The 14,230-nt window shown below is 37.8% G+C and overlaps 1 non-coding gene across 1 annotated transcript; it reads right to left on the reverse strand.

Annotated features, from left to right (window-relative positions):
- Positions 1–444: 444 nt before the first annotated feature.
- Positions 445–572, reverse strand: LOC127552689 (U6atac minor spliceosomal RNA). The gene has a single exon (XR_007951544.1). It is a non-coding gene; the product is annotated as a U6atac minor spliceosomal RNA (small nuclear RNA).
- Positions 573–14,230: the final 13,658 nt, after the last annotated feature.

Genomic DNA, 14,230 nt, shown 5'->3' on the forward strand with positions numbered 1-14,230 from the left:
TTCATAAAGCCATAGATGACTTGAATTTCTTCATCTGAAAATAGTTCATGTCCACAAAGAGCTTTCTTTATCTCTGCTTTCTCATTTGTTCCGCACAACAATTCTTTAAACTAGGTCCTGTCTCCATTTCACAGATGAAAAAACTGAGGGTAGGTGTCTAAGGTAGTATTTGAACTCTCTCCTTGACACCAGCTGTAGCACTCTGCACAGCATCATTTAGCTACACGAGCAAATTGAAGGGAGAATTTTTTGGTTTTTGCTTAACAACCGAAAAAATGTCCTAACAATTAGAATTACTCCTGAAAAGGAAATTGGAGTGCCTTGGGCACTACATTCCTCATCATTTACAGGCAGAGGATATTGAATAGGAGACTTCCGTTCACATGCAAATTTAATTTATACAAATTGAAATCCACAAAACATCCAAGTGCAGGAAAAAAAAAGGAAAAAACATGGTTAGATGCCACAGAGTAGGTGGCAATGCCTTAACCGTATATGTGTTGTAAAGGCCGCTAGGACCTCTTCCATCCTTATCAAGGGGAGTGCTAACCTTCTCTCCTTTCATACAACACGATTACGGGCCCACGCACTGTGCTATATAAAGTCCAAAAAGGGAGGTAACTTTTAGTTTATGGTGAATAAATTTTTTCCATTTTAAAAATGTTCTCATGGAAAATTTTAAATATATTATCCGTATCATTCCATAAATAAAATTAAAACTGGTTTATTTGAACGGTCGTATAGGAAAACAAAACTTTTAATTTTAGTCTATAATTTATGCAAATAACTGTCCAATCACAGGGAAGTTTAAAAAAACTGAGTCAACGAAAATGCTGAAACTACAACAAGAATCACAATGAATAGAAATATATATTTTTAATGCTTAAAAACAAGAATGGCTTTAAAAAGGACCTATGTTATGAATATATTGTATAAATTGTTAAAATGTTTGTTAGATTTATACTGAAATGGAAAATGAATTGCGACGAATCTGCGAATACGAATTAGGAAGTTAACTTCCTCTGATACGCGTTCTGTGCTTACTGCCGGTTACCAGCACAGAATAAATGCCTGTGTTCCCGAGAGTGAGACGCCCGGGGGCGCTCGAGGTCACTAGTTCGAGTCCCGTTTAGTAGGAGGAAAGCACTGAACATTATCTTCTCAAAAGAATAAATATCACCGACACTTACATAGTACTTCAAGGCTCGCCAAAAGCTTTTGCATATATTATCTCTTTTGAGCAACCGCACTGTGTGATAGATAGTAAAAACATTATCCCATTTTACAGACGAGGAAACTGAGGCTCAGAGATGTTCCGTTAGCCACCCAGGAGGTAAAGATCAGAAGTGCTGTTTAAACTCGTGCTATTCTAAAAGTATTTCTGCATTTTATTGATGCTTATTTTTTTTAAATAAATAACGGAAAAAGGCCCTTTTGATTTAGTTGGTAGACATTTAATTTTCATAGACATTTGAAAGCATTGGAACATTTTTCCCACATTGAGGGTTGGAACTTAAAGATTGACCACTTAATTAATATTAATATTTTTACTGCTATTGTTATTTTCAATTTTATCCTTTTCTTTGGCAAAGTCTCTCTGGCTTCTTAGAAAACTGGGATTGGAAAATGACCCCCAAAAGTACAGCTTTCTGTTCCTGTGCAGCAAATGTTGAATTTACAGCTGGAAGGACTCTAGAGATCGCAAAATCATTTCACAGATGTAGAAACTGAGACACAGAGAAGTTAAATTACTCGTCCACAGCCAATAAGCATTTGAGGCAGAGTGCTGAATGGTCCTCTTCTTGAGTCTAGATCCAAAACCTTATTATCTAATCCCCTTGTCCACTCACCACCTGACCTAGTCACTTTCCAGGGGCTGCAACAATTCCAAAAGTTAACAGATCCTAAAATGAAAATTGTAACTGTCAGTTAAATCCAATGATTTCATTTGAGATGAGCATGAGAAGGCTGCTCAAGTGCCATGTGTTCTGGGCAAGACTTGGAAGCAAGTTAGATCCCCTTTATAATTAATTGTATGTTATTATTCTCTGGGGGCTTTGATCCTTCTTATAATATACTCTACTTGTGTTAATTTATTATTAAAGAAATATTTCCATGGTCTCTAGAGAAGAATTTTCTGGCTTTATGTGTTTATAAAAAGTCAGAGTAACATAAGAAAACATATTAACTGATGAGGACTTAATTAACAATTAACAATTAATCCAGTAATATGATGGAAAGAACCATGCGCATCTAGAGAGAAAATTATGAATTGTGGATCAAAGCATAATGTTTTTACCTTTTGTTGTTGTTTGTTTTCTTTCTTGTATTTTACTTTCCCCTTTTGATCTGATTTTTCTTGCACAGCAAGACGAATATGGAAATATGTTTAGAAGAACTGCATACATTTAACCAATATTGAATTGCTTACTGTCTTGGAGAGGGATTTGGGAGGGAAAGAGAAAATTTTGGAGCACAAGGTTTTGCAGAGGTGAATGATAAAAACTACCTTTGCATTTATTCGGAAAAAATAGACTATTATTTAAAAAAAGATATCCCCCCAATCCCAAGAGACAGGAAAGCAATATACATAATACCACAACAATTTAAATGGAAAGTATCCCAACAAAACAAGTTGCTAAATTACAATGACCAAGCTTAGCCCCAAAGAAGAGGTATAAGAAGGTATTTCCCTTCTTTCTTTACAGAGGCGGAGGACTATGGATGTGGAAAACTCATAAAATGTGGGACTTATATAGTGTGTTGATTAATTTTACTGATTTTTTTTCCTTCTTTTAAAATTTTTTTGTTATAAGGATAATTGGTGGGGAGAGGAGAGAAGGAATATGTACAAACAAATTTATTTTTGTTCAATAATTTTCAGCTCTTTGTGATTCCATTTGAAATTTTCTTAGCACAGATACTAGAATGATTTGCCATTTCCTTGTCCAGCTCATTTTACAGATAAGGAAACTGAGGCAAATAGGATTAAGTGATTTGCCCAGGGTCATATAATTTGTCAGTGTTTGAAGCTGATTTTGAACTCAGATTTTTTCAATTCAAACCCAGTACTCTATCCACTATGCTACGTTGCTGTCATGATGTAAAAATAAAAGATATCAACCAATTTTCAAGTTTAAAACTCAGATTGAAAATATGCAACTTTTATTTCAATGGATTGATCCCTTAAATATGGATGTCCTCAGAGATTCAGTCTCAGGCCCTATAGCTTTTTCTCCCTTTTCTCTCTTCTTTGGTCATTTCATCATCTTCCATGGGTTCAATTGTTTCTATGAGAATGACCCACAAATCTATCTAGTCTTAAATCTCTCCAATACTGTGTCTCTAGCTCTCTTTGAATTATCTCCATCTGGATTTCTTATTGTCATCCCAAACTCAGCATGCTTCAAATGGAACAAACTCATCATATTCCTCTTAAAGATGTCCTCTGTATTTCCCTATTTCTATCAAGGGTGCCTTCATCCTTTCAGCCCATGCCCTCAGTCCCATTTTTTATTTTTCTTTCCCTTATCTCCCATGTATAATTGGTTTTAAAAATTGTCAATTCTATTCCCAGAGTGCCTTGTATTTATTTGTTTTCATGCTTCCATCCACTTCTGTGATTATTTTGGTACTTCAGGCTCTCTTCACCTGCTACACCACTGGGATAGCTTAATTGGTTTCTCTGCATCTGGCGTCTCTCTTCTACAATCTATGCTCCACATTGCTGCATGATATCCCTCAAACATAGGTCAGACCGTGTTATTGTCTTCCTCTTTCCAAAATGTAAACTCCTCAGCTTCAACCTAGTTGAAGACCTTTAACCTACAAATAAGGAAACTAAGAGTCAGAAAGATTAACTGTTTGTCCGTGGTCACACAGGTGACAAAGCCAGGGAATCTAGGCTCTGGATTCTTCTGAGTTCTAGAGAATCCAGGATCCAAACTCAGATCCTATGTCCTCAAGTATAGCATTTACTCATTGTCCCATGTAACTTTCATTGTAGCTACATAGAATTTGCTGTTTGTGCTCTACTGGCACATACTTTGAGAGCTCAGCAGTGAAAGGGATGAGATAGAGGGACAATAGTTTGAATTAATGATATAATCAAGTGAAAGGTATGTGTTTTTAGAATGGAAGAGCTCTGGGAAGCCTGTAGATAAAGAATTATAATCAAGATGAGAAAAGGTGAATGATTAATGGGGCAAGATGGCCTAAGTGTACAAGTAGAGAGCAAGGAAAAGAGCCATCTCTTGACTGGAGGGAAGGAAAAGAGAATGGAAAATTATTTAGAGAGATTTTGAGGAATTTTAAGGGAGAAAAGGAAAATTCACCATATATGGCCTCATTTTTTTTTTTTTAGTAAAACAGGAGTCAAGTATGCTCCATCCATGTCTTTCTGTACACACTGTCTATCCCACCAGTTCTCTCTTCTATTCCTTTAAGTTCTCTAACCATAATTCAATAAATACTGCCATTGCTATTAGAAAAGGTATGTCAATTTCCACCCCCCTCTAATTTCATGCACCAATCCTGTAACATTATAAATCACGATAACTTTCCTTGGTTATCATTCCCCTTTATGTATTACCTTGTTCTCTTAGAGCTTCTTGGATGAAGGAGGACTATCTTCACTTTTATATGTATATATTTAGTGTTTAGCATAGTGCCTGCCACACAGTAATTATTTAATAAATACATTTTTAAAAGTACATTTTGTGAAGAGGTGAGAGTTTTATGTATGTATGTATGTAGTAGGGGTATTGGGAATTGAGAAGATAAGAGCTATTTTACAATAGTTATTTTAGGGAGTGTGATTTTAAAAAAAAAATCAGTCAAGGAAAAATAATAAAAGGATGTTGAACTTCCAGACTAGATTGGTAATCATAAGTAAGCAAATTGTTTAACTTTCTCCAGCAGCCTACTTTTTGTTTGTCTTTACTTTTATTGGGTTGCCATTATTTTAATTGTTTATATTTCAATGACATACTAAGAATCTGTTATGTGCAATTCCATTTTGTTAAAAGTGTGTGATAAATTAAACATAGTACTTTCAAACTGGTCTTGCTTGTCTGTGTTTTCTCTTGTTCTCTTCTGGGGATTTAAAAAAATATTCCAATGGCCTTTCTCTTTCTTCTTGGGAACACTATTTCCAACTTCATTCCCTTCTTTGAAGTCCTTGACGTCTTTATTAAAAAAAGAAAAAAGAATCCTTGAAATAAATAGGCATAGTAAAGCAAAATAAGCCCACAATTTGCCCTAAAATGTAATTATCACTTGCATCTCTACTTTTGGAGGTAAGCAGTCTAGAGTTGTGACCAGTCATTGCTCTGATCAGAATTTTCTTTTCTAGGAGTATTTTAGTAGAAAAAGTAGACTATAGGCAGGGGTGGGAAGAAGTTGGGTAGTTTATTGTTGGGATGGAAGATAACATGAAGGTTATGAATCTGACTAAATGGGAAGATGATGGTACTTTAAAAATATCAAGAAAGAAGAAGAGAAGATCTGGGACTAAAGATAATGAATTCTATTTTAGATATGTTGAATTAGGGATATCCATAGGACAGTTGGTGATGCAGAATTGTAGTTCAGGAAAGAGACTGATGTTGGATATTTACATCTGCATGCACCCATAGGAACTAATGAGATCACCAACAGAAAAAATATAGAGGGAGAAGAGAATTGGGCCCATGGCAGAGCCTTGGTGGATAGCTACAATGAGTAAATATGAATTGGTTGAAGAACCAGCAAAGAAGACTAAGAAGAATTACCTGACAATAAGGAAGAAAGCCAAAAGACTGCCAAGTCACAAACTTCTAGAAAGGAGAGAGTATTTATGAGGAGCTATTGATCAGTGTGGAATCAGAAAGACTCATTCCTGAGTTCAAATCCAGCCTGACACTTATTAGCTGTGTGACTCTGGGCATGTTACTTAATTCTTTCTGCTTCAACTTCCTCTTCTGAAAAATGAACTAGGAAAGGAAATAGCAAACGAGTCCAATAGCTTTGCTAAGAAAACTCCAAATGGGGTCACAAAGAATTGGACACGATTGAAACAATTCAACAAATTGATTAGCAGTGTCAAAGTCTGTAGAGAAGTCAAAAGAATGAAGATTGAGAAAGGGCCATAAAGATTGAGAGAAGGCTAGTGTTCAATTGAACTTATCATCCTCAGGTTCAAGACAATAAAGGGGAAAAAGTGAGGGAAGAGTCAAGGTCACAGATTGTCTGGGAAGGGATATATTCAAGAAGTGGTCAAAATTCTTTGCAGAGGTGAAGAGTAGATTTAGGGAAATGAAGCAAAAGGAAGATTAGGAATTTTGGCATTCTGTTGTTAGGACCTTTCAAGCTCTGATTTTAGGTGATTTTATGAGTGGAGATGAGCTCAAAAAGAGATTTAGCTTCAAGCCTGTTCTAATCTGAGATCCTCTCTGACCCTGGATATCTGAATGGTTTAAGGGAGAGGCTGAGTATTTAATAGTGGAATGAATTGTTAATTATCCAGAAATCAATTCGCCAGCAGCATCCCAGCCTTTTTGCTTTAGGGACGTTACTTAGAGGGGCATGGTAAATTCAATTTTGCAGCTGACTTAAAAAAAATTCTCTTGGGCTTGGTGTTTCTAATTATACACACTGCTCATGTATCCTTGCCACATTTTGTGTGAACGGCTGTTGGCCAAATATGCAGCAGTCAGCCTCCTTTCTGGTCCAAAACAGACCCATTAAGTTAAGGAGAGGAAACCTTTCATCTCTTAATAATCACATTCTATGTAGGAATTCATTTGATCTAATTTCCTGCCTTTCCTCCTCCAACTTGTGGCTTGCTAGTTTGGCGGCTAGTTGTGCAGTTAGATGATTATTTTAAAAGCCGGTTGTGACATTGTATATCCCTGCGGGTGGCTCAATGATTTAAAGAAATTGTTTATACTATTAGGCACTTATTTTTCAGCTCTGAATTGAATGCAGACAATGATCAATTAGAAGGAACACTAGACTGGGCATGGGGAGGACTAAGCTTTTCTTTTGACTGGTGTTGACTCATGGTGTGACCTGACGCAAATCCCTTTATGTGGCTTTACAATTAAAGGACTCGGCCTGGATACTGGCTCTGCCACTGAGCTCTTGAGTGCCAAGGATTCTGGGCAAATCGTTAAGTTCTTTGGGCCTCAGTTGTTCATCTGTAAGGGGGGGGGCAGGGAACACTTGCCACTAATCTGATGTCAATTTTACCTCTCTATTAGCTTCAGTATCAAATATAACATCCTTCATCTGACTTTAAAAGTTCTTTACAACCTGACTGCCTTTTATCTTTCTTGTCTTCTAACACATTTCTTACTCCCACAAAGTGTGCAATGATTGACCTCCTGGCTATTCTTCTCACCAGACCCTCCATCTACTGACTTAAAACTCTGAAGAAGCAGAGATAGAGACAGAGACACAGAGAGAGACAGAGACACAGAGAGAAACAGAGACAGAGAGAAGGGAAGAGAGCGAGAGGGGGGTTGAGGAGAGAGAGAGAGAGAGAGAGAGAGAGAGAGAGAGGAGAGAGAGAGAGAGACAGAGAGACAGACAGAGAGAGACAGAGTGACAGAGACAGAGAGAAGGGAAGAGAGCGAGAGGAGGGTTGAGGGGAGAGAGAGAGAGAAAGAGAGAGACAGAGAGAAGGGGGGGGTTGGGGAGAGAGAGAGAGAGACAGAGACAGAGAGACAGAGACAGAGAGAGACAGAGTGACAGAGACAGAGAGAAGGAAAAGAGAGAAAGGGAGGATTGGGGGAGAGAAACAGAGAGAGAGAGAGACAGAGAGAGAGAGACAGAGAGAGAGACAGAGAGAGACAGAGACACAGAGACACACAGAGAGACAGAGGGACAGAAACAGAGAGAAGGGAAGGGGGGGTGGGGTTGGGGAGAGAGACAGAGACAGAGACAGAGAGAGATAGAGAGACAGAGACACACAGAGAGACAGAGACACATAGAGAGACAGAGACACACAGAGAGATAGAGACAGACAGAGAGACAGAGAGAAGGGAAGGAGGTGTTGGGGAGAGAGAGAGAGACAGAGAGACAGAGACAGACAGAGAGACAGAGAGAAGGGAAGGGGGTGTTGGGGAGAGAGAGAGAGAGACAGAGAGACAGAGACAGAGAGAAGGGAAAAGAGAGAAAGGGAGGATTGGGGGAGAAAAACAGAGAGAGAGAGACAGAGAGACAGAGACAGAAGGGAAGAGAGAGAGACAAAGAGACAGAGACAGAGAGACAGAGAGAAGGGAAGGGGGAGGGGAGGATGGGGAGAGAGAGAGACAGAGAGAAGGGAAGAGAAAGAGAGAAAGAGAGAGAGAGAAAGAGAGAGAGAGAAAGAGATAGAAAGAGAGAGAAAGAGAGAGAGAGAGAGGGAAAGAGAGAGAGAGAGAGAGAGAGAGAGAGAGAGAGAGAGAGAGAGAGAGAGAGAGAGAGAGAGAGAGAGAAGGAGATGGAGATGGAGATGGAGATGGAGATGGAGAAGGAGAAGCGTGGTAGAGACAGAGACAAAGAGATTTTCATTGGCTATTTCCCTTCCCTGAATACACTCTCGCCTCATCTTCTTCCTCTAACTTCCCTAACTTCCTTCAAGTCTCAGCAGACATTCAACCTTCTACAAAAAATCTTTCCCGATCCTTAAACTTAATGCCTTCCCTCTAAGACTAATACCTCTTTATTCTGTGTAGACTATTCTTTCTTTTGTATGTTGCATATTGTTTTCTCCATTAGACTGTGAGATCCTTGAAATCAGGGCCCACTTTCTGTCTTTCTTTGTATTTCAGAGCATAGTATGGTAACTGATATATAGTAGTTGCTTAATAAATGCTATTAAACTAACTGATGGCTAATTCCAAGATCTCTCTATGTTTCAGAGTCCCTTAATTCCTTCAAGACCTAGCTTAATCACTACTTTTTCACATGGAAACTTTTCTTTTCCCTCAAATGTTACTACCCTTTCTCCTTAAACTACATATCTACATATATTCATATATCATGCTGTCTTATGAGATAGAATGCAAACAGCTTCAGAGTAGGGACTGTGCTTGTCTTTGTCTCTCTCTCTGTCTCTGTCTCTGTCTCTGTCTCTGTCTCTCTCCCCAACCCCCTCCCCCGACTCTTCTCTGTCTCTCTCTGTGTCTCTCTGTCTCTGTCTCTGTCTCTCTCTCTTGTCCCAGGTTCTAGCAAAATGCCTGATATATAGCAGGTGCTTAAAAAATGCTTGTTGACTGGAAAGACTTACAGGAACTGATACAAAGTAAAGTGAGAAGAACCAGAAGTGTCCACAGTAATAGCAGTATTATAAATGATGAATTGTGAATGACTTACTTATTCTCAACAATGCAATGATCTAAGATAGTCCTGAGGGACTTATGATGAAAAATGCTATCCTCCTTCAAAAGAAAGAATTGGTGGAGTCTGAATGCAGGTCAAAACATCTTTTTAAAATTTTATTTTTCTTGGGGGTTTTTTTGGTCACTGTTTTCTTTCATAACATGACTAATGTGGAAATATATTTTGCATGACTACACACGTTTAACCTATATCAAATTGCTTGCTGTGTCAGAGAGAGAATTTGGAGCTCAAAATTTTAAAAAATGAATGTTAAAAATTGTTTTTACATGTAATTGGAAAAAAATAAAATATTCAAAAGAGGGAATTGCTTCATAATTGAATGATTAGACCTTGTTTTTCTCTGTTATACAAGAAGGGATGGTGATTATGGGAATCGAATTTATGATAACTATCTCCAGTTTTGCAAGCTATGTAACACATTATAAAGAGCATGGTTCTGGAGTCAGAGGACTTTATTGGCTTAGGCAAGTCATTTAACTTTCCTAGGTTTCAGTTTTCTTTTCTGATTTGACCAGATTGCCTGTTTGGTCCCTTCCAACTTTAGATATGTGCTTCTCTAACTTTTTCTTAAATATAATCACATGTGTTCTCTGCTTCACAAATATAATCTTTCCTCTTCCTTTGTAATCTATCCTCCCTATGAGTTTTGCTATCAACTTTTTGCCAAGGACAACCAATTTTACTAGTCATGTTTTTAGACTTACCTAATGTTGCTCTCCTTTCTATATTCCATTTCAAAGAAAATTGGGCTACTCTTAATTTTCCAGTCTTATCCTATTGCCTCTTTTTTCCATGCCTTGGATTTCTCCATGTTAGAAATGGACATCTTCCACTGGTGTCAACTCATCTCATCTTCATTTGTTAAAGCCTTTCTCTTTCTTTAAGACCCAACTCAAGGATCACCTCCTTCAAGAAATCTTCCCTGATATTCTTAATTTCCTACCTTTGCTTCCATGATATCCATTTCTCTCTTATTGGAGTTCTAATAGTACTTTGTCTAGACCTATCTTTCAAGGTTGCATTATGTATAAGAAGACAAGATCTTGTCCAAGCTTGAGAGTCAAAGGCTTTGTTGTCTGCTAATATACATAATGAAGGCAGGAATGTGGACCAGAAGGATGGAGGCCAAGGAGTGTGTCTTCATGGCTTAATTTTGGATCTTGCTCAACTATGTTTGCATGGCAATCTGATAAGCTCTAGAGAACAAAGTCTGCTTGGCCCCAGATTGCTCATGTGTTTTTTAGGAGAAAAAATCTCTTAATTGGATTTTGGGAGACACATAAATCCCACAAGAAGTAAAAGGGAAATAACAAGGAACTTTTTTCCTGTCTTTTTATTTTTAATTTTATTATTATTAATTTAAACATGAACACTTTACAAAAAAAAAAAGATGTAATACTATTACAAGAAATTTCTATTCTTATATCATAAAACTGTCTGATATATGAGACTTCAAATCATTCCTAATCATAGGAATTCAAATATCTGGCTGGCTCTGGAGACTCATAACCCAAGTTATAGACTAAATGACAGTTAGTTGTCCCTTTGTTAGGGAGAGACGTTCTAGTCGCTGTATTTTAGTAGATGGTAGCCAAGGGCCTATCAGATGATCCTAAAGAGCAGAAAGTTCAGTAACCTTAAGACTAGGAGATACTCAGCAAAGATGTCACATTAAGCAAAGATCTTATTAGAGATCAGTCTGATGACTTAGGATCACTGGTCTTGATCTAGAAGGATTCTCAGAGGAGAAGGTCGAGAATAAGCTTTTATTAAGTGCCTACTGTATTCCAAGTACTTAGGTCACAACAATCCTGTGTGGTAAATATTATTATCTCAAAGATCATTCAGTCCAATCCTTCATTTTATAAATGAGAAAAGAAAAAGAGTTAAATGACTTTCCAAAAGTCACACCAATGGTAAGCATCTACATGTTAGTAAGAAATGGAATTTAATTGCAGATTATCTGACTCCAAGACCTGAACTTTTTACAATGTTAAAAATGTGGATTATCTGGGTCACTTATCTGTCAGTGTGTGTTCATTCGTCCTTTGAGTATGTTCTCTGTTCACAAGGATTCTTTTATGTGTGCCCTTCTTCCCTAGTGTTATAGAAACCTATAGAATCCTTGCACATCTAGCTATGTGACCCTGGGTTAATCACTTAATCCTATTGCCTCAGTTTCCTTATCTATAAAATGAAGTTGGAGAAGGAGGGAGTCACAGTCAGATACAACTGAACAATGACAACTAAGTGTGTACTAAGCATTTTACAAATATTTAGGGGATTTGAAAATGGTTACTTTATTTGTTATGCTATTCAATTAAATGTCTTTTGATTTGAACTAGTGTGCCCTTTGGCTGACTAGTAAAAGCCAACATGTCCAAGGAAGATTGTGAGCTATGGTGGTGAATACCTACTTATCAGTACCTACTGATCCACAGAGTGTCTTGCATCTGTGGTAGATTTTTCTGGGGTCTTATGGGTAAGGGTATGCACCAGAGGAGTATCATAGTAATTTTTTTGGTCTTGCATAGTGCCAAAACTTCAAAATTTTGGTACCACATTCTTTTATTTTTTTCCTTTTAAAGTATTTTATTTTTCAAACACATTCAAAGATAGCTCTCAGCACTCATTTTTTTCTAAAACTTTGTGTTCTAAAATTTTCTCCCTCTCTCACTTGCCTGCCCCTTCCCCCAAATCAGCAAGCAATCCGATATAGGCTAAATACCTACCACATAATTTATATCCAGCTCTTTCCTGATGAAATTCATATACTGACCTTATCATGCACACTTCCTTTTAAATACTCTGTGTTCTAAATTCTCTGGCCTTCATGATATTCTTCACACATATTGTTCTATTCCCTATCTTTGTGCTTTTGCATTGGTTGTCTCCCATGCTGTCTTCCAATTTAGAATGCACTATTTTCTTACCTGTGCCCTTTAGACTCCCTAATTCAGAGGTCCTCAAACTTTTTAAATAGGGGGCCAATTCACTGTCCCTCAGACTGTTGGAAGGCTGGACTATAGTAAAAACAAAAACTTTGTTTTGTGGGCCTTTAAATAAAGAAACTTCATAGCCCTGGGTGAGGGGGATAAACATCCTCAGCTGCTGCATCTGGCCCGCGGGCAGTAATTTGAGGACCCCTGCGAAAGTTTAACTTCAAAGTCCTTCAAAGTTTAACTTACCCCCAATCTAAGGGATCTCTGTTCACTTCTGGGTATGACACAGAGGATGAATAAGTTGTTCTTGTGATGGACTAATTCATCTCTGGGTTTGGTCAAGCAAGAGATGCTCTTCTAGGCTTCTGTAGACTCTTCTCACCAGACTAGGTTGCTGCCATCACCAGCTCTGGGATGCCAGTTGTCAGTGAAACTTATGAAGGCTTGGAAGGGTCTCAAGATCTTACTGGTTACTTGGAAATTCCCCTTGATGAATATCTTGGTCGCACCAAAAGGCCAGGAGATTCCATGTCAGAATATTCATTCAGACAAGTAGGTAGTGCAATGGATTGAGAGCTAAATCGGGAAGATCTGAGTTCAAATCTAGCCTCAGACATCTAGATTACACAAAGAGTCATATAAGAAATAACCATTTGTGTCTGACTCTGATTCCCTTTTTCTCCAACTCATTTTTGGATAAGGAAACTGAGGCAATAGGATTAAGTGATTAACCCAGGATAACACAGATAATAAGGGTCTGAGGTGAATCATAACACTCTCTCCCCTGTACCACCTAGCTGCCCCTTTTGTGTAAGTAATCAGTCCTTATTTCAGGGAGAGTTCAGGTGAAATCCAAAATGTTGGTTGTGGTGGTTATTTCTTATATGACTCTTTGTGACCTTGTGGACCATACTGTCAATGGTCTTGATAAAGATACTGAAGTGGTTTGCCATTTTCTTCTCCAGTGCTTTAGGGAGAACAGAGATTAAGTGACTTGCCCAGTGTCTTGTAGTGTCTGCTCAGTGTCTGAAATCAGACTTGAGCTGAGATTTTCCTGACTCCTGTCATAGGACTCTATCCATTGTGCCCTCTGTGTCCTTATATGTTAGTAAGAAACAATTTTTTTCAAGTAATGCATGCAGTTGGAAATCACTTGTCTTTCAATATATGCATCATATCTAAACTTATTGAGACACCTTCCGTGGTAACATAAAGCAGAAGGTAAGTAGAAATCCTATTGTTTTAGAAATGAGACATTGTTCACGAGGTAAAAATACTTTACTTGCACTTGTAGCAACATGTAACATTCATTCATATTCACATTAATTTTTCTCAATGAATCTTGATGAAAAAATGCTGAAATGGAGGAAAAAACCCTCTAGGTTCCAAACATCCTTGTGGCTTTTAAAGTACCTTGTGCTTGATAACTTTCTGTGATAGAAAAGAATGACTTTTGACAAACCTCTGAGGCATTTTTTTTCTGATGTGGATCCTATTTATTTAGGAGGATTGACTGAAAAGCTTCTTTTAAGTCTTCTAAGTTGTTTCCTCCACACACATTTTCCCCTCAAACCTTTTTATAATCTCTTATTGATTAAATGTGGATATACTGAATATCTTCAATGCTAAAGTCATCTGTCAAGTCAGTTTCAGGTTGTGTCCAAAAATATGGACAATAAATTATGGACAAGATATTTGAAAGGCAGTAGTTTATCTCCAATTTCTTGTGTTGGTTTGGCCAATTCAATAGCGGATCTACAGATTACAGAGGCGATGATTGACATTACTTGAAGGAAGAAGTTCTATGGTGCCTTCTGTCCAGACATCTTAGTCAGGCCCAAGAGAGGGCTGGGATCTGGCCTTTAGACAGAAAGAGGCAGCTCTCTGACAACTCCTGCATTGAAGCTTTGCTCTGGAGGATG

The sequence above is a fragment of the Antechinus flavipes genome, chromosome 2 (genome assembly GCF_016432865.1).
Source record: "Antechinus flavipes isolate AdamAnt ecotype Samford, QLD, Australia chromosome 2, AdamAnt_v2, whole genome shotgun sequence".
In the NCBI taxonomy this organism is placed as follows: domain Eukaryota; kingdom Metazoa; phylum Chordata; class Mammalia; order Dasyuromorphia; family Dasyuridae; genus Antechinus; species Antechinus flavipes.